Genomic DNA, 20502 nt, shown 5'->3' with positions numbered 1-20502 from the left:
AGGGAACACAATTTTAAAATAAGAGGTTTCCTTTCCAAGACAGATATGAGGAGACCTTTTGTCTTTGGAGGGTCAATACTATGTCGAGATCTCTTTTACAGAAAGCAGCAGAAGCTGAATCGCTGATTTTCTTCAAGACTGAGTTAGACAGATTGTTTTTGGACAAGTCAGTCAAAGGTTATACGGGGGATGGGGTGGGTCCACACAGAGTTCAGGCCACAGTCAGATCGATCATGATTTAATCGAATGGTGGGGGAAGTTGGAAGGTCACAATGAGCTACGCTTATTTAAGGAAAGATATTATTTTCATTGGAGGCAGTTCAGAAAAAGTTCACGAGGGATGGTCCCTGGTACGGAAGGGTTTGCCTTATCAGCAAATGCTGAACAGGCTGGCCTCTTATTCACTGCAGGGTCAATGCTGAGAGGATGCTTCCCCTCATGGGAGAGTCCAGGACCAGAGGCATTGTCTCAGAACAAAGGGGCACCAATTTAAGACTGAGAAAAATGATGTATTTCTTCTCTCAGAGGGTTACCATAGAATCATAGAATCCCTACAGTGTGGAAACAAGCCATTTTGGCCCAACAAATCCACACCGACCTTCCGAAGAGTATCCCACTCAGACCCATTCCCCTACCCTATTAGCCTATATTTATCACTGACTAATGTACCTAACCCACACATCCCTAAACACTACGGGCAATTTAGCACGGCCAATCCATCTTACCTGCACATCTTTGGATTGTGGCAGGAAACTGGAGCACCTGGAGGAAACCCACACAGACACTGGGAGAATGTGGAAACTCCACACAGACAGTCACCCGAGGCTGGAATCGAACCCGGGTCCCTGGTGCTGTGAGGCAGCCGAGTAGTTGGAACTCCTTGTTACACAAAGCTGTGGGGACAGACCCCTTGTATATATTTAAGGCTGAAATAGATTATTGATTAGTTGGGGTATCAAGGTCTATGAAAGGGCAAGAAAGTGGACATCAGAAATGTCAGATCAGCCATGATCCCATTGAATGGTGGAACAGACTCGAGGGGCCGAACAGCCTCCTCCTGTTCCTGTTTCTTACAGCCTTATGGCTTTGCCACTAGGCCCTTTGTTCCTTTAATCTAATTTTCCAGCACATGTGCAACTATTCCTGGGACTGCTGGCAGAATGGAACCTTCCTTGTACAGAATTATTATATAAAATCTGATTTTGTAAAGTTGCCTACTTAAATCCCAATAGAATGCATGTGAGTATTCTGATAGACAACTTTTTTTTGATTAAAAAAATTTCTGAAATGATATCAAAATAGAGAAATAACTGTGAATATTTCACCCAACCCACATGCTTTGTCAAACCACTCCTCCCTTAAAATCTCAGGGACATTATTTTGAATCCTACAAGAGAGAACAAATCCCTTTTTAAAGGTATTTTATTCAAAAAAATATTCTTTAAATCAATTCCTACCTAAAAGTAATTACAATCAATTCTGCACAGTCTCTCAGTTCATTGGAACTCATTGACTGAAATTTCCTGATTATATTTCTCCGAAGCATGATTTACAGAGTGAAAATTGACTAATAATATTTAAAATGGATACAAGAACTTGCAATTGGTTTAAGACTGCACAGTATTGTTCGTCGATATCAAGCCAAATTATTTGTATGAGTACAGCAGCTATGCCTGACACTCAGGGCAGAACCATCTCCTCCCACCAGGTGGCGAAGTTGGAGGCATTAAAGTGTTGTATAAGACAGTTAGTGCCTGAAAGTGTTAACATCATGAGCTGAGCTGATAAAGGAGGGCAGTGCTGTTCTGGCTCACCTTTGAGCCAGCATGTCCTAGTTTAAATCCCACCTATGCCAGATGTGCATAATAACATCTCTGAACAAATTGATCAGAAAATAGCTATAAAAGATTGTAAGGCCACTGTGGTGCACTGGTAATGTCCCTGCCTCTGAGCCTGGAGGCCCAAGTTCAAATCCCAACCACTCCAGAGGTGCTGGGTAATGCGTCAGAACAAATTGATTGGGAGTACTTATAAAGGACTACAGGGCATCTGTGATACTGTGGTTACATGTATGCACATGTACGTGTGTGGGTGTTTGGCAGGGGGGTGGTGGAGGGATGTGGAGGCTATCTTGCTCAAAGGTACCTGCCACATTGAATGCCTGAACATATTGGGGAGTGGGGGGGGAGGGGGTTTCTGCTGGTCCCCCCCGGTCACCAGTCCCAACCACATCCCAACCTCCCTCCACATTGTTTACCTGTGGTCTATGTCTGGGTCTCTGGAGGGTGTTTGTCCAGTACCAGCTGCAGACCTCCCCTCCCCATACTGAAACCATTAGCTACAGCCTGTGGAGGAAGAACTTTCCCCAAAGCAACGGTCTCTCACTAGCTCTCCAGCTGACAGGCATGACCCTGACCCCTAACGCTTCAAGGAAATTCTGCCCTGAGGCTGACAATGAGCATGAGCAGGAGGTGCTCCCCCTAGTGTTCCAGCATGGGGTAACACAGCCTGCCCATGGAGACTCCATTGTGGGGTGGGTGGGGGAAGAGGATTGGTGAAGAACCCAAAACCAGTCTAAACAGTCTGGCCATGGGTGATTATAAACAACTGAGTAGATAATGCAGCTGGAACTGAGGCAATAATTCAACAAGCGCAGAAGCAAAACAGATAAGGAGATGGTGCGTTGTATGGAAAGGTGGGAGAGCAGGATTGATGGTCATTTCAAATGGGATACAGATAACCACTTAAAAATACATAGTCGGTTCAGTTGTGTATAAGATTTCTGGATATAGAGAGAATGAAATAAAAAGAACCATGTTTAGGTTTATGAGAGAGAGAAGAGGAAAAGCCTAATGGATGGCTTTTCTGGAACAGCTCTGTGGTCCAGTGTGAATGGTGGTGAACAATTAAAACATTCAGTAGAGAAGGAGGCTTCACAAATATCCCCCTCCACAATGATGAGGAAGGCACCAGTGCAAACGATAATGTCGTGGGCGGCACGGTGGCACAGTGATTAGCACTGCTGCCTCACAGTGCCAGAGACCCGGGTTCAATTCCTGCCTCAGGTGACTGACTGTGTGGAGTTTGTACGTTCTCCCCGTGTCTGCGTGGGTTTCCTCCAGGTGCTCTGGTTTCCTCCCACAGTCCAAAGATGTGCAGGTTAGGTGAATTGGCCATGCTACATTGCCTGTAGTGTTAGGTAAGGGGTAAATGTAGGGGAATGGGTCTGGGTGGGTTACGCTTTGGCGGGTCGGTGTGGACTTGTTGGGCCGAAGGGCCTGTTTCCACACTGTAATGTAATCTAATCTAAACATTTGTGACAAAATTCAGCCAAAGTGCTGAGTGGATGATCTAACTCAGCCTCCTCTTGTGTTTGAGTTTGATTTTGATTTATTGTTGTCACATGTACCGAGATATAGAGAAAAGTGTTGTTTTGCCTGCTCTACAGGCAGATCATACCATACAAAGTGCATCAGGATGACAGAACAGAGTACTGAATGCAGTATTATAACCACAGTGTTGGTGCAGAGAGAGAAAGATCAGGATTAACATTTGAGGGGTTCATTCAAAAGTCTGAGGTCCCCTGTATCACAGATACCAATCTTCAGCCAATTTGATTCAGTGATATCAAAAAACAGCTAAAGGCCCTGCAATGATTATGGGCCCTGACAATATTCTAGCAAATGCATGGAAGATTTATGTTCCAGAACTTGCCGCATCCCTAGTTCAGCTGTTCCAGCACAGCTGCAACACAGGCATTTGCCCGACAATGTGCAAAATTACCTAGGTATCTTCTGTCCACAAAAAGCAGGACAAATCCAACCCAGAGAATGACTGCCCTGTCAGTCTACTCTCTCCATCATTCGCTATCAGGTGACACTTGCTCAGCAATAGCCAGACATCCACCTGATGAAGGAGCAGCGCTCCAAAAGCTTGTACTTCCAAAGAAACCTGTTGAACTATAACCTGGTGTTGTGTGATTTTCAACTTTGTCCGCCCCAATCCAACACCGGCGTCTCCAAGTCATGACTGCTCATTGATGCTCAGTTTGGGATCTGCCGGGATTTTTCTGCTTCTTGTAAGCTACCCTTGTAAGGAGATGCTCTCCTAATCAAGATCTGTTCTCTCCAGTGCTTTCCACTGATTGGCTCACTAGTGCATTTATCATCTGGGCCCTCTGACTGCTTGGTCAGCTAGATGATGTCAGTGTTGGTAGAAGGAGGGCTGGGTGGAGGAAAGGAGGTTGCAAGAGGTATGAGAAGGTGGGGTTGGGCAAGTGAGGATGCAATATTGACAGAACAGTTTGAAACCTGCCCAACAAAGTAATAACTGGGAGCAAAGAAAACAGAAAATGACTGAGGTGATGAATTTGTTGCAAATTAATGTGGAATCTTTAGTTTAGGGCCACGTACATTCAGACGCTAGCATGCTTAGGGGAAAAATGTAGTGCTAATTACTGTAATGAACACTATCCATTGTTAAATTTAAATCTGAGATTTTCCATCTATGATGCAGAAAATAGAGTGGTAACTGCCTCATTGAAAGGTTTGAGCTTTGTGCATGTGTAATGGATATGAGTTAGCTGTGACCTCACCCGTTTGTGGAAGGTGTGCTCAGGGTGATGGCTTACTATATGTTGAAGTGTGCGTCAATTATATTGAAAGAAAACCTTCAGTTAATCCATGTTGATAAGCTGTACCAATTTAAATTCTTAGCTTAAAAATGTGTTGCTGGAAAAGTGCAGCAGGTCAGGCAGCATCAAAGGAGAAGGAGAATCGACGTTTTTGGGCATAAAGAAAGGCTTAAGCCCGAAACGTCGATTCTCCTGTTCCTTGGATGCTCCCTGACCTGCTGCGCTTTTCCAGCAACACATTTTTCAGCTCTGATCTCCAGCATCTGCAGTCCTCACTTTCTCCCAATTTAAATTCTGTTGAGTCCAGGGAATTAATGCTTCCCTTATGTTTTTGTGGTTTTAAGTGTTTTGGAGTCAGGATAAATATTCAAGATATTAATGAATTATTCCAATTCTGCTTGTGTGTGAGTCCAACTACCTCATTTACCAAAGCAAATGCAAGAGGTTTGACTCCATATGATGACTTTACCTAATAAATGAGTGATAATAAATAAATAAATTCTTGACAGTGGAAGAATAGCTAAAACTAAATCCAAAAACTAGCCCTTTACCTCAAAATCCAAAAGGTTGTCTCGAGAACCTCAAGTCTCAAAAAAAAGCTACAGTTACAATATTTAAAAGGCACCTGAACATGTACATGAACAGGAAGGGTTTCAAGAGATAGGGACTAAATGCTGGCAAATGGGACTATATCAATTTAGGACTATCTGATCAGCATGGACAAGTTGGACCGAAGGGTCTGTTTCCGTGCTATATGATTCTATGATCCTGTAATTTATTTTCACCCCTGTCCTTAATGCATGATTCTTTATATAAGGCTGCCTTGCAATAGGTTAGGGTTAAGGTTAGGGCTATATATATCATCATCCTTCACTGTAGCTTGGTTAAAATCCTGGAATTCCCACCCTGAGGGCATTGTGTGTCTACCTACAGCACATGGACTGTAGCGGTTCAAGAAAGCAGCTCACCACCACCTTCTCAAGGGCAACTAGAGACAAGAAATAAATACTGACCCAACCATCAATGCCATGCCAATGTCCTGATACATTTCTAACCCATGACACTCCTAACCAATGACACTTCTAAAAAAAGATTTTCTACCTGGCTTCTCCCCTTAGGTCTCCTCAGTAATTAAGCACATCAGTTAAAATTCCCTGTGTTGGAAAGAACAGAAAGAGAGGAGGACATGCTGCACTCCAAACCTATTCCATCATTTAATTAGATCACTTGGAGAAAGTGAGGACTGCAGATACTGGAGATCAGAGTCGAGAGTGTGGTGCTGGAAAAGCACAGCAGGTCAGGCAGCATCCGAGAAACAGGAGAATCGACGTTTCGGGCATAAGCCCTTCATCAGGAATCATTCGTCGATTCTCCTGCTCCTCGGATGCTGTCTGACCTGCTGTGCTTTTCCAGCACCACACTCTCGAAATAGATCACTTGGTTGGGCTGGCTAGGTTCTATATCCCTTAATATCCCTCAGAATGAGATAGAAGAGGCAGAACAGTTTGCATCACATTTTAATGGCTTTTGCAGTTTGACATTTCAAAAGCTTGGATGTCATTTTGTTCCCGACTGTGTAAGTCCACTTCAGTTTGTGGACAAATAGAAATACATGGAGTCACAAAATAATTCCATGAGAGAATCTGACATGTATTATAAAGCCTTCATTTCAAATAAACACTTACACAAAATGTGTGGTAAGAATGTCGAAGGTAATATTAAATGAAGTTGATGTGGGAACTAGCTTTGATGCCTTTAAGAGGGAGAGAAAGCAAAAAAAAGCTTGCATTATTAGGGTCCTCTTGTGGTGCTGTGGTCATGTCCCTACCCCTGGACTGGGTTCAAATCCCACCTGCTCCAAGGTTGTGTAATAACATCTCTGAACAGGATGATTAGAAAAATAGGTAAAATGAAAAACAATTCTCTCAATATTTCCATGGGTCCGACATCTCTGTGTGGAGTTTGCACATTCTCCCCGTGTCTGCGTGGGTTTCCTCCAGGTGCTCCGGTTTCCTCCCACAGTCCAAAGATATGCAGCTCAGGTGAATTGGCCAAGCTAAATTGCCCATAGTGTTAGGTGCATTAGTCAGAGGGAAATGGGTCTGGGTGGGTCACTCTTCGGAGGGTCGGTGTGGACTGGCTGGGCTGAAGGGCCTGTTTCCACACTGTAGGGAATCTAATCTAATCTAATCTCAAAGTTCTATAGACCAATAAAGTACTTTTGAAGTCGTCACTATTGTGGAAAATGCGGCAGATACATGGGATCACAACCACCTGCAGACTCCCCTCCAAGTCACACACGATCCTGTCTTGAAATTTCATTACCGTTCTTTCAATGTCATTGGGTCACAATGCCTCCATTAAAGCACTCTGGGTGCATCTACACTATGTGGACTACAGTGGTTCAAGAAAGCAGCTCACTACCACCTTAAGGACAATTATGGTACGGCATTAACTAATAAAAGCAAAATACTACAGTAACAGATAATCTGAAGCAAGCACAGTGAATGCTGGAGAAACTCTGCAGGCCTGGCAGCATCTGTGGAGAGTCAAGATTAGAGTGGAGCTGGAAAAGCACAGCAGGTCAGGCAGCATCCGAGGAGCAGGAAAATTGACGTTTTGGGCAAAAGCCCTTCACGAGACTCTGATCTCCAGCATCTGCAGTCCTCACTTTTACCCAGCATCTGTGGAGAGAAGAATGGAGTTCATTTTTTTTCTCTTCTTAAGTAGACCCAGGCGGCAGCAGTCCTTAAGCCTGGGTGGGCCCCCAGGCACCACCAACAGTGTTTAGCTGTGCGCAAGACCCAGGCTGCAGCAGTAGAACCAGGCCCGAAGATTTGAGAGGCCCAACCTGCAGCAATGGTAGTAGTTGCTTGTGCATCCCTCCTGATTATAGATTTTTAAAGATTTTTTAATTTTTTTTTCTAAATCTCCTTGTTATTTTTTTTCCCACACTACAGCCTAACAGCAGTGGTAAGAACGGAGTCTCTGTTTTGAGTCCAGTGCTTAGTCTGCACTAGAGTACCAGCCTTGAAATTTGAGCTTAACTTCTGGAGTGGGGCTTCAGCCTAGAAATTCCTCCCCCAGAGTGTGGTACTCACAGAACACCGGCTGGCACAGAAAGCTAGACATGAGGGGGAAAGGAGTAAGAGTGATGAAGAGAGAGGGCCACAGAGATATGGCTGGAGAATGGAACTAGTTGGGTAGCTCTTTCAGGAGTCAGTACAGATATGATGGGTCAAATGGCCTCCTTCTGTACTGTAAAGTTCTATGTTTCAACGATTCTAAAAGGCCACTTTGAGGGGTGGTACAGTAGCTAGCAGTGCTGCCTCACTGCCTCATGCTAACATGAGGGACATAGGTTCAATTTGCACATTCTCCCGTTGTTTGTGTGGGTCTCCTCCATGTATTCCGGTTTCCTCCCATGGACTAAAGATGTGGAGGTTAGGTGGGTTGGCTGTGCTAAATTGATTTATTGTCATGTGTACCAAAGTACAGTGAAAAGCTTTGTTTATGAGCAGTGTAGACAGGTCATATTAAGCAAGGAGGTACAGTTCAGAGGTTGTAAAAAGACTTAGACAGAAGCATACAGGTTACATTACACAGGGCGTGCACTGGGTGAGATCAGCGTTGGCACGATCAGCATTATTTGAGGTTAGAGTGTCCATTCATCTGTCTAATAACAGCTGGGAAGAAGCTGTTCCTGAACCCGCTGGTGCGTGTGTTTAAGCTTCTGTATCTTCTGCCTGATGGAACAGTTTGTAGGAGAGCATTACCAGGATATGATGGGTCTTTGATGATGGTGGCAGCCTTTCCGTGACAGCGAGCTGTGTAAATGGAGTCCATGGATGGGAGGTTGGCTTCCGTGATGCTCTGGGCTGTGCACCCCACCTTCTGTAGTTTCTTACGGTCCTGGGCAGAGCAGTTGCTGCACCAGGCTGTTATACACCCGGACTGTATGCTTTCAATTATACATCTGTAGAAGTTGGTGACGGTGCTTATGGATATGACGAATTTCCTGAGCCACCTGAGGAAGAAGAGGTATTGTTGTGCCTTCTTGACCATCACATCTACGTGGAAAGTCCAGGGCAGGGTGTTGGTTATTGTCACTCTGAGGAACTTGACGCTCTCTACCCTCTCCACCTCTGCTCCGTTGATGTAGGTGGGACCGTGTTCTCTTCCTTTCTTTCTGAAGCCAATGATCAGTTCTTTTGTTTTGCTGATGTTGAGAGAGAGATTGTTCTGATTGCCCCACATCACCAAGCCCTGTTTCCCTTCTGTATTTTGACTCATTGTTAGATATCTGTCCCACTATGGTGGTGTCATCATTGAACTTGGAGATGGGTGTTCATTCGGAATTTGGCAACTCAGTTGTGGGTATACAAGGAGCACAATAGGGGACTGAGAACGCATCCTTGGGGGGCTCCAGTATTGCGTGTTATAGAGGAGGAGATGCTGTTGTCTATCTTCACTGATTGCGGTCTGTGAGTCAGGAAGTTAAGGATCCAGTTGCAGAGGGCAGAGTCAAGACCAAGGTCATAGAGTTTTGAGATCAGTCCAGAGGGGATTATGGTGTTGAAGGTGGAGCTGTAGTTGATGAGTAGGAGCCTGACATATCCAGATGTCCTTGTTGTCCAGATGTTCCAGGGATGAGTATGGAGGCAGGGTATGGCATCTGCTGTGGAACTGTTGCATCAGTCGGCAAATTGTAGGGGATTGAGGCTGCCTGGGAGATTGGAGCTGATGTGGGCCATGACCAGCCTCTCGAAGTATTTCATGGTTATGGAGGTCAGAGTCACTGGGCGGTAGAACTTAAGACATGGTGTGTGTGCTTTCTTTGGTACCTGAATGGAGGTGGTCTTCTTAAACAGATGGGGACTTCAGCTTGTCGGATGGAGAGGTTGAAGATGTTGGGGAATCCTTGCACCAGTTGGTCTGCACAGAAGCTGAGTGCTCGGCCAGGATCACCGTCCAAGCCTGTCGCTTTCCTTGGGTTGACTTCACGAAGGCTGGTCTGATGTCTCCAGCAGTGACCGAGGGGTATGGGAGCAGGCGGCACCGCACTCTGCTCAAACTGAGCATAGCAAGTATTGAGCACATCACGGAGGGATGTGTCTGAGTCCGCGATCTTGCTCTGCTTCATTTTGTATCCCGTAATGTTGTTTAGGCTTCGCTGTAGGCAGCAGGAGTCTGTCTGGTATGTCTGGGCCTCTAACTTGGTCTGGTACTGCCTCTTGGTATTCCTGATGGCTTTGTGGAGGTCAGACCCAGATTACCTGGATTGGTCTGGGTTGTCCAACTTAAATGTTATCCGTCTGGTATTCAGTACGGAGTGGATTTCCTGGCTAATCCAAGGTGTATGGTTAGGGAACACCCAGATTGACTCCTTTGGTATGCAGACCTCCACACATTTGCCAATGAAGTCCATGACAGTGGTGGCATACTTGTCCGGGTTGTCCAGAGTGTACCAGGGTGTGCAGGTTGGGGTTTAGCCCTGGGAAATGCAGGGTTAAATGGAGATGGCAGTGGGGTAGGTCTGGGTGGGATGGTCTTCGAAGGGTCAGTGTGGACTCAATGGGCTGAACGGCCTGCTTCCACACTGTAGGGATTCTATGATTCTATGCTGAGAGGGTAAGATGAAGCGACGAAGGCTCAAGTGGAGTATCAGCCAGTTGGGCCGAATGGCCTCACCCCGTGTTGTACATCCCACACTGAAACCTTGCTTGGATTTGAGCAGTTGGCCACGGCTTGGTCAGGCTATGGAAACAGTTCCGGGACAGGCTGTACAAAAGTCAGGGCAGGAGAAACCTTGCTTACTTCACAGGCAGACGCTGAACTGTGCTGAGGTCTTCCCTGGCAATATGTGAGCAGGATGTTTCTCCACTGGAGCATCTGGCAGCTTGAGAAGCGAGTCCGGTCTCTACAGAGTGGAGTAGGAAAGGCTCCAGCCAGAGCCGGTTCCCGTAGGAGCAGGCTGCCTTGACGTTTATCCCAGTGATTGATGACTTCAATGGCACTCTCTCTCGCTGAGGCACAGAAAGTTGTGGTGGCTTTTACTCTGATGATTAATGTGTTAATTAGAGACCATCACAAGCTGTTCATTAACCCTCAAGCAATGATTTTCTCCTCATGAATTATGCTGTTTTGTGGAGATCCCATGAGCATTGATGCCAACAGGAATTTGCATATATTTACCATGATCAGGATCAACTCAAGCAGCAACTCAAGTGGTTAAGAGGTACGTTTTGTGAATCGAGATTCGAGTGAATTCTAATCCTCTGCACGCTTTTGTTGGCATGCTTTCTTTCTGTCAACTCATAAAATTTAATCATTTTGTTTCACGTATAAGAATCTCTTTTTTTTCCCTTTTCAGGTCTCATCCACCAGGGTCTAGCTCTGACATGTAGCAAGGCCCTTAACCCTTTCATTTCTGAATACCAGTCCCTTGTTGAGCTCCTGAGTGCCTGAGACTGGCTGGGGAGATGAGGGGAGGTGGTGTGTGGGGGATAAATGAGGGGAGGCAGTGTGAGGGAAGGGGATTGTTCCTCTGAACATTCCCTCCTTTCCCAGCGGAGAGATTCAGGTTAGCAACCTCGGTTGCCTCTTGCGGGTGTCAGCTGTCTGATGTTAAATGTCGCCGACATTATTTGTTCCTCTTGTACGTTAGAATTGCCTCGTTACTTGGTTACCAGTGTATCTGCATGACAAAGCAAGATCGATCTCACATTTATTCAGCACCTTTCAAGTCCTCACCAGTGCCTCAAGGCTCCTGACAGTCAGTGTATTGTGGGGCTGTAGTCAGTGTCACAGTCACTGTGTGCACAGCAAGATGTCATAGGCCACAATGTGGCAATGACCAGATAATCAGCTTTAATTGTGCTCATGTTCAAGGCATAAATGTTGGCCAGGATACGCAGGAGACCATTTCCCCCACACCTCAAAGATACACTTATCTTTCCTTTAGAACAATGCAGTGATATCGTTGAATCCATCTGACAGCTGACAGCCTCCCAGTTTAACACCTCAGCTAAAAAGATGACACCTCCAATTGTGTGACAGACCCTCAGTCACGATGTGACAGTGAAGGCCTAGATATTTCTCTTATAGAGTCATACAACACAGAAACACACCCTTTGGACCAACTCGGCTATGCTGACCAGGTATCCTAAACTAATCTAATCCCATTTGCCACCACTTGGCCCAAATACCCATTCAGATGCCTTTTAAATAGAGTCATAGAGTCAGCCTCCACCACTTCCTCTGGCAGCTCATTCCATACACACACCACCCTCTGTTTGAAACATAAAAGGCAAAATACTCCAGGTGCTGGAAATCTGGAAACAAGCCCAGGGAACACTGGAGAAACTCAGCAGGTCTGGCAGCACCTGTGGAGAGAGAAACAGAGTTCACGTTCCACATCCAGTAAAACTCCTCTTCAAAGAGTCAGGCTAGACTCAAAATATTAACTGTTTCTCTCTACACAGATGCTGCCAGACCTGCTGAGTTTCTCCAGCACTCTCTGCAGCTATTTCTCTTATTTATTCAGTCATGGGATATGGGCATCGGTGGTTAGCCCAGCATTAATTGCCCGTCCCTAATTGTCTGGCGAAAGTCGTGGTTAGGTGTCAGCAACAGTGAGGGAATGGCAATAGAGTTCCAGGTCAGGATGGTGTCTGGTGTGGCCGGAAGGGGAGCTTGTAGGCAGTGGTGTTCCCATGCATCTGTTGTCCTTATCTGTCTAGTTGGCAGAGGCTGTGGGTTTTGAAGGTGCTGTGAAAGGAGCCTTGGTGAGATGTTGCAGTGCATCTTATAGTTGGTACTCACCATTACTATTAGGCATCGATGCTGGATGGTGTGAACAATGAAGGTGGTAAATGGAGCACCGATCAAACTCAACACTTTGTTCTGAGTGAATGCTGAGTTTCTTGAGTTTTGTGGAGTTACACTGACCTAGGCATCCAGACAGTAATCAACCAAACCTTTATCTTCATCTCTCTGGAGTGGGACTTGATCCTGTAAATGTCTGATGCGAAACGTGACATGAGAATGGGGGCCATTTGTGATCCGTAAAGGTCAACAGGCCATTATGTCAGTGTGGAACACATCATGGTTTGTATCAGGAGGTTTCCCAAATGCTCCCGTGATGTTTTGTACCAATACCCTTCAGAACCGGCTTTATTTTTTTTTGTGTAAACCCCACAACTACCACCAAACAATGACAGAGCTAGTTCCTCCCCAGCACTCATGTCATGAGTGTGTGCAGGTGTAGGACACAGTGAAGAAACATTGAGTGCAAAACATGTTATTCATATTCTCCCGTCAGGAAGAAGAAAAAACACCCGCGTGGTCAGTGACAAGCCGTGCACCTCAAAACCAGCTTTATTTAACCAAACTGTACAAAATACAAACAGTCAACAATAAGCAGCAGTTTGCAAGAAACAGTAAATGTACAGGGGAAAGGGGATGGCAGGACCACATCCCAAACCCCACCATGCACACAGTTCGCATGTAAGTGAGGACAAACCTCCAAATCAAAACCAGCTTTATAGTCAACAAACCTTTCAGCACAGATGAAGGTCATTCAGCCCTTGCACCTCGTTGGATTTACTATCTATTTAGTTCTGCCGTGGCCTAGTTTCCCTACGTCGCTCTGAAAATTTCGCAGTTCAAGTATTTATTCAATTTCCTTTTCGATAGTTCCTATGGAATTTATTTCCACTGCCCTTTCTGATCATAACAACTAAATTCATCTCACACTCCTTTTGCCAATTAACTGAAAATCATGTACTTTGGTTTGAAACCTGTCAGGTGTGAAAGCAGCAGGTGGGCTCTCATGGAGGGAACAGGGGTCTGGGAATCCAGCAAGAACCCTCATGTCATCATTTTACAGGCAGACCCACCACGTTTCCTGTTCCGAAGGATTGGATTCGAAATGTTAACTCTGTTCCCCTCTCCACGGATGTTGCTGGACCTGCTGAGTTTCTCCAGCACTTTCTGTTTTAGTTTCAACATGGCTCACAGTCCAGGGGAGCTCCTGCCCTTAGACTCAAGGACCTCAGAGGGCGTTGGCAATCCTACCCACAATTCCTGCCCACCAATCGGAGGCCAGCCACTCTCCTGCAGCGCCACAAGGAAAGCAGTGGCTACAGCTGGTATGACAGGCAACCACAGGAGAACGATGGCCGAGAAGGGACAGCAGGATGGGGGTCTGCAGTGGGGAAAGGCAGACTTGGTATTGTAAGCACCAAAGGCAGGAGTGTGCCTCTCAGTAGTCCATTCCTTCCCAATGTTGGGCTTTCTCAAACATGTTCTGAATGCCTTTAAACAAGGGACTCTACCCCACTCCCACCTCACCCCTTACCCCCACCACTCACTCCCATCCCTGCCCACCCTATGTCCAACCATCGACTCTCACCCCACCCCCACATCATGCCCCCTCACAACTAACCCCAATGCCCCTTCACCCCACCCCATCACCATCCTCCCCCCACCATCCCCATTACCCCACCCCGCTCCCTAAACATAACATCACCCTCACCCCAACTCCAACCTTCCCTGCTCTTTTCCCTATCCCCATCCCCCACTAACTCACCCTCACCATCACCCCAACCTACTCTCACCTTGAGCCTCCTCATGCTTACCCACCCCAACCTCTGCCACCATCAATCCCCAATTCCCACCCTACCTTCACTGTTTCTCGCTCTCACCATCACCCCACCCCACTCCCACCCTCACCCGCCCTTCATGCCCACATCCAACTTCCGCCACCCTTACCTCCCCAACCTCACCCAACCCCACCCTCACCCCCACCCCTCCCATCCCCAACATCCACAAGCCTTAATCCCCTCAACCCCACTATTTCCAACCCTCCTCCCCCTCCCCTTGATCAGGGTTTGATGGGTGTGCTCCCTACATTCTGAGGCCTCCACTCGCTGTTGGGCCCCTCCCAATGACAGTGAGAAGATGCCCTCAAGTAGACAATTATTGCCCAGTCAAGGGCCTCAGATGAAAGCAGGATCTTCTTGCTGCAGGCTTTATCGGCGTGGGGGGAGCAGAGGGCTTCCCCACCCACCAAATGCCAAGGAGGAGGGCACACAATCCAACTGCGTATCTCCTTACTCTCTCTACCAAAACCTTTCAGAAGGTTCAATGACCCCTGACCTTCTCTGCCAGAACCACACCTGGACTCCCCTGGTGATGGGCACTTCAATGGCCTCAGTGATTGGAGCAAAATACAAACAAATGGTTGTGGCTGCTTTGAAGTTACTGCTTTGTGAGATGGTTAAGCCAGAGACGATAGGATTGGTCTTTCACACAGATGGATGGAACAGATTGGTTGAGTAACGTGGTGCCATCATGGCATGCATCGCCTGGCCATGAGACAGACATTTGCAATCAACTGGCACGACCATCCCTGAAAAACAAATGGTACATATACCAACCAGCAGATAAATAGCAGGTTAAAACATCTACAAGGAAACTCCTGTAATGTGTGGATTACATCACAGCCGTTACTCAGTATAAAAACCTGAATCTTAACAGCCTGCATAAATGAGTTAATGAATCTCTATGATGACTGAATTATTAATAATCTTACTACAGACAGCTAATGATGAGTGATCTGGCTGCAGAGCGTGCTCACACCAGCTTCAGAGTGTTCTCATGTCAGAGACTCTTCTGTACGTCACACCCCTGACATGGCATCCTGTCAGATTCTCACATTTGCATATGTCGTCTTCGACACCCTTACACTGAAACATATTGACGAGCAAATTGGTGTTAATGAATTCCATGACAAGTTGTTACACAGGTCCACCCCGAATGTTGAACTGCATCAGCAACTTTGCATTTACGGAGCGCTGTGCAAGTCCCGATAGGGCACCTCAGAGATTGCTATGAAGCAACATGAAGGACTGTCTTGAACAAGGAAAGATCAGGATGTTTAGGAAGGGAATTGCATGCGGTCAACAGGAGATACAGCTGCCATCGGTGGTGTTATTACAAATCAGGTGATGCTCAAGAGGCCACAGTTAGATGAGTGTAGATATCTCAAAGCTCATGGGCTGGAGGACATGACAGAAAGAGGGAGGGGTGAAGCCAAGGAGAGGAATCTGAAAACAAGGGTTAGAATTTGAAGAAGCCTTGGGACCTTGGAATTATTTGGCAGAGAGTTAGAGTGAGATGTGTGCAAGCAAAGCCTGGCTGAAATGGTACCTCAACCCTCCATTAAAGGAAGAACAAAGTTCATTGAGCACATATGGTGCCTCCCAACAGAGCAGTGGTCCAACATTCAACACTGAGCCCAAAATGGGGGTCACATATTTGCCTTTGCCACATAATGACTATCATGCCATCTGCTCCATCTTTGATTGCAAGCTTCAACCTACAAGAGACTTAAGGAGCACAGACCCTAAGGCAAGAAATATAATTTTGCCATCACTTTAACGTATAATTTGTCATTCTATAAAACTAACAAGACAATATCAACACCTAAGATAAAGGATCCTCCAGTCCCTAATCCTCGGAGATCCATTTACATTTCCAATTTGGGTCTTTTATAGATCCCAGATTTCCACTAGACCTCATTGGAATTTATAAGAATGAGAAACAATTTTATTGAAGAATATTAGATCCTGAGAGGACTGGAAATGGTGGATATCAAGAGGATGTTTTTCTTGGAGGAGGAACTAGAAGGATAGGACAGTATTTTGGCATAGATGTGCCCCGTTGAAGATGGAGTTGAGAAAAAAATGTTTGCTGTCAGAGGGTTGTGCCCTCTGAATTCTTTGCCTCAGAAAACAGTGGAGGCTACACCATTGAATCCATTCAAAGCCGAGTTAGAGTTTTGATACAGATGGGGGCCAAGAGTTATGAAGGCAAACAGCAAAGTGGAGTTGAGCCCATGGTATCCATTATGGCAAATTGGACCCAAAACTGACTTGGAAGCAGGATGGTCAAAGGGTGACTTTGTGATCAAAAACCTGCACTCACAGGGTTTGGTGCTGGGTCCCTTGCTGTTTGTTGTGCCCATTAGTGATCTGGTGATAAATGTAGGGAGAATGAATGATCAGTAAATTTTCACATGACATAAACATTGGTAGCAAATAGTGGGGAGGAATACCCTAAACCACAGGATGATATAGATGGGCTGAATGGTGGCAAATTTAATCTTAAAAAGTGTGTGCGCTGATGTGTTTTGGGAGCATTAAAAAGGCAAGGGAGTACACGTTGAACGGTAGGGCCTTGGAGAGACCTTGGTGTGTGAGTCTACAGATCCTCGAAGGCAGCAGGACAAGCAGATAAGGTGGCAAATAGTATATTTGACTTTATTCATCATGTTATTGAATACAAGAGCAAGGAGAATACAGTGGAGCTGTATGTAACATTAGTTAGGTCACAGCTGGAGTACTGCCTGTGCACTATAAGATGTGATTGTTCTAGACAGGATGCAGAAGAGATTCATCGAGACGTGCAAATAATCCCGATAGTGTAAAAACAAACCATTTATTCCATCAAGTCTGCACCAAACCTCCACAGAGCACTCCTCCCTAACCCAGCAACCCCACATTTGCTAATCCACCCTAACCTGCACGTCTTTGGACTGTGGGAGGAAACTGTAGCAGCTAGAAGAAACCCACAGAGACTGTGTTTAGTGGCACCACAGACAATTACCCCCCCATCTAGAATTGAACCTGGGCCCCTAAGCACTGTGAGGCCGTACTGCTAACTACTGTACCACCCCAGTGAAGCAACTCAGCTCTGAAGGGAGTATAGGTAGCCGGAGTTGTATTCCTCAGAACAGAGAAGGCTGAGGGGGGAGTCTGATCGATAGTCCATTATAAACGATTTAATAGCAGACACATAGAAAACAGAGACAGCACTGGATAGAGTCAGCATGGATTTACAAATAGAAAATAATTCAAACAGATTTAGATTAGATTACTTACAGCGTGGAAACAGGCCTTTTGGTCCAACAAGTCCACACCGACCCGCCAAAGCACAACCTACCCAGACCCATTCGCTTACATTTACCCCTGCACCTAACACTACGGGCAATTTAGCATGGTCAATTCACCTAACCTGCACATTTTTTTGGACTGTGGGAGGAAACCCACACAGACACAGAGAGAATGTGCAAACACAGACAGTTGCCTGAGGCTGGAATTGAACCCGGGTCTCTAGTACTATGAGGCAGCAGTGCTAGCCACCGTGCCACTTGAGAAATCTACTGGAATCTTTCAAGAATGCAACATACAGATTTGATAAGGGACCAGTGAATGCAGGTTTGTTTTATGGGGAGGAAGCAGGAACAGGATACTGAGTTAGATGATCACCTCTAATCCTATAGAAAGGCAAAGCAGGGTCACAGGGCTGAATGGCCTCCTGCTGTTTTCTGCGAAAATATTTTCCCAAATCACGCTGCTCCGAGATATGATTGCGTAGCTTTGGAGCAGCTAGGACTTGAACACAGACTTCCTGGCTCAGGGGTAGGGACATTACCATTGCATCACAAGAACCCTGCTATTTCCTGTGACTAATATTGATGCAGTTAAAGGGTATCGTACTGGAAATCCTCTTTGGCTCCCACTTACTGTCCTCTCCTTCTCCCCCCTCCACCTCCATCTTCTCCCTCTTTCTCCACCCCCACCCCCAACTCCACTCACTCCCACCCCCACAGACTTTCACAATAAACGCGCCAGTTTGAAAGTATTAGAGCTCCTTCGGTTATGGAGTCCCACAGAGATTGCTGCTGGTGCAACTTAAATGGCAGTAACACATCCCAGAGGCATGTCGACCCCAGTGACAGGAACCCAAGAAGCTGGCTCACACACGTTAAAGATAGACTCCCCCTCCCCTCGGAGACTGAAAAACCCTTCAATCAGGAGAAACAAATAGGGATGGAAATGCAGGCACATACAACCTGACAAGGAGCCAGACACACAGACAGGTCGATGTGAGAGACTGGGAATGACAGGAAACAGAGAGAGGAGGCCTCACTCCTGACACACATGACAAGAAACATATAAAGTACGTCTTCTCAAACAAAACACTGACTCCCAGCTCCAGGAGTTTTGGTCAGCGAATACGCAGCATTCACAGCATCAGCATACTCGCATTCTGTGATGACACATCTCCGAAGAGTCCTTTGTTTTTTTTAACCGTTCTGCTTTGTTAAAAACTACAGCTTCTTTACTCCAGTATAGCAACCCTAACACAAACACAGCAAAGTGTTCACATCGTTGATGCAGCCCATCCGATTCAATTTCCAGCTGTTATTGAGCTGGTGTAATGGTAATGTCACTGTCTAATAATTTACAGGAACAGATGCTCTGTGGATGAGGATTGAATTCCTGGCATGGTGTCACCTAGCCAAATGCATTGGTAGTGTCCCTATCTCTGAGCCAGGAGCCCAGGTTCAGCTCCCACCTTTCCTTTAAAGGTATATAATAACATCTCTGAGCAGAATGATTAAAATTAACTATGGAAAAATGCTTTAGGGCTAGTGGCAGTGTCGCTACCTCAGGGCCAGTCGGTCTAGGCTCAAGTCCTGCCTGCTTCAGAGGTGTGTTGCAGTGGAATGATTAAACATATCTTTTTTGGACAAACTATGCTCTAACTGCTAACCTTTGAGCTGGGAGTCTCTGCATCACCTGCTAGATTGCCTGATGGAGTGATGAATTTTCCCAGTGCTCATTCATATTTGGTACTCAATCTCAGAGAAACTCAGCAGGTCTGGCAGCATCTGCAGAGAAAGACAGACAGAAAGCGAGGTAACGCTTTGAGTCTGAAGGAATGATTCTCCTTCATGAGTTATGAACAGTCATACCAGACTTAAAATGTTATGTTGACTTTCTTTCAGTCTTTCTACTGAGTTTCTCCAGCAATTCATAGACTCCCTACAGTGTGGAAGCAGGTCATTCAGCTGATTGGAGGGTCAGTATGGACTCAAAGGGCATCCCATCCAGACCCAGACCCAGAGGCCTACCCTATAACCCTGAATTTACCTTACCTGCACATCCCTGGACACTATAGCATGGGCTGTGGAAGGAAACTGGAGCACCCAGAGGAAACCCACATAGACACATGGCAAATGTGCAAACTGCAAACTGACAGTCACACAAGGCTGGAATTGATCGTGGTTCCCTGTTGCTGTGACGGAGCAGTGCTAATCACTGAGCTATCATAGAATCCCGACAGTGTGGAAATAAGCCATTTGGCCCAACAAGTCCACACTGACCCTCTGAAGAGGAACTCACCCAGACCAATTTCCCCTATCATATTACTCTACATTTACCCCCTGACTAATACACCTATCCGACACATCCCTGAACACTTGTCAATTTAGCACAGCCAATTCACCTAACCCACACAGACAGGAAGAACGTGCAAACTCCACACGAGTTGCCCGAGGCTGGAATTGAACCCCAGTCCCTGGCGTTCTGAGGCAGCAGTGCTAACCACTTGAGCCACCGTGCTGCCACATCATCTCTGTGTTTGTTTCAGATTCCCAGCATCTGTGGTATTTTGCCAATATTACGGTTCTGAATTGCAATGTTTTTAAGAACAATAAAAACTGTAAAAGGGTAGAACTGAAGCTTCCTAGCCTGAACCCATCTTGTGCAGCATAATATTGAACTGCTCTACAACCCAGCACTACCATTTCCTACCAAAAGAGAAAATGCTGGAAAATCTCAGCAGGTCTGGCAGCATCTGTAAGGAGAGAAAAGAGCGGACGTTTCGAGTCTAATTGACCCTTCGTCAAAGCTGAGGAAGGAAATATGGCTGTGAAAGCGAGTCTTAGTAAATACCCTGTCTAACACTAAGAAGGAAAAGGAAAGCAGTGAAAGTGGATAGAGGGAGAGAGAGAG

The 20502-nt window shown here is 46.0% G+C and overlaps 1 protein-coding gene across 1 annotated transcript in view; it reads left to right on the top strand.

Moving 5' to 3' along the window:
* Window positions 1–10805: 10805 nt before the first annotated feature.
* Window positions 10806–20502, top strand: part of pnp4a (purine nucleoside phosphorylase 4a) — a 162113-nt gene continuing 152416 nt past the window's right edge. Inside the window, exon 1 of the mRNA XM_072556245.1 lies at window positions 10806–10871. The gene's annotated coding sequence lies outside the window, so the exon portion shown is untranslated. The remainder of the gene's footprint in view (window positions 10872–20502) is intronic.

The sequence above is a fragment of the Chiloscyllium punctatum genome, chromosome 37 (genome assembly GCF_047496795.1).
Source record: "Chiloscyllium punctatum isolate Juve2018m chromosome 37, sChiPun1.3, whole genome shotgun sequence".
Classification (NCBI taxonomy): domain Eukaryota; kingdom Metazoa; phylum Chordata; class Chondrichthyes; order Orectolobiformes; family Hemiscylliidae; genus Chiloscyllium; species Chiloscyllium punctatum.
This window is presented reverse-complemented; position numbering and strand designations above follow the sequence as displayed.